Genomic DNA, 977 nt, shown 5'->3' on the forward strand with positions numbered 1-977 from the left:
ACACTCAGTGGTGAGATGCGCAAGCATGGCTCCCTCCCAATATATTTGTAAAAAAAGAAGAAAAAGTGCTGCATTTTATGAGTCATTTAGTACCATGTGAGGTATCTGTGCACCCTGTATCATTTCCTTCAAACTATTCTCATCATTCTAAAATCCTTTATTTTCTGGCTGAAACACTTACAATCCAGTCATTTTTCACTAGTTTCCCTAGGAAATAAACTTCAGCACTCTAGGTTCTCTCATTGTATGATTGCATTTATTGTGTATTATTCTATTTTATATTAAGATTATTTCAACAAAATATTGAATGACCCTGCACACCGATAATTCCTAACGGGTAATGATATGCACATCTGCTGCTCGCTTCGGCAGCACACATACTAAAATTGGAGTGATACAGAGAAGATTAGCATGGCCCCTGTGCAAGGATGATATGTAAACTTGTATGTATGTAGTTGTGCATAAACATATCATTAATCATTAATGACTAATCACACGATATAAATATTATATAGTGAATATATGTATGCAAATTATTAATGACATTCATAGATATAAATATCATCAATGATTTTGAGATAACATACATGTGTACATGTGATATATATATGTATATATATTCTCTAAAACATGTAGAACTCAGTGTCAGTTACCTTCTAAATGAACAAGTAGCTTTTTTACCCCAAAATCTCATTGGAACCACATACATAAAAATGCCTCATGATGTAAGGTGACTCAGAAGTGCCAATGAATGAGATTATCTTCAGTTAAAGATTGTGGCTTCAACTATAGTTAAAATAGAGATAGATTTGCTGAATAATAATTTTGTTCGGTAACATGATTTTAGTTTTAATATTGGGTATTTCAAAATAAATTCCTCTAAATTCAATTTCATCAGCATAGTCAATCTAGAGAAGGCCTGAACCTTTGGAAGAAAAACTCAAAAATCAAACAAACAAAAAAAAAAACTTGTCAAG

The 977-nt window shown here is 31.8% G+C and overlaps 1 non-coding gene across 1 annotated transcript; it reads left to right on the forward strand.

Annotated features, from left to right (window-relative positions):
* Nucleotides 1-356: 356 nt before the first annotated feature.
* LOC121151402 lies at nucleotides 357-463 on the forward strand. The gene has a single exon (XR_005883164.1). It is a non-coding gene; the product is annotated as a U6 spliceosomal RNA (small nuclear RNA).
* Nucleotides 464-977: the final 514 nt, after the last annotated feature.

Source organism: Ochotona curzoniae, unplaced genomic scaffold (assembly GCF_017591425.1).
Source record: "Ochotona curzoniae isolate NIBS_2020 unplaced genomic scaffold, NIBS_Ocur_1.0 contig_2318, whole genome shotgun sequence".
In the NCBI taxonomy this organism is placed as follows: domain Eukaryota; kingdom Metazoa; phylum Chordata; class Mammalia; order Lagomorpha; family Ochotonidae; genus Ochotona; species Ochotona curzoniae.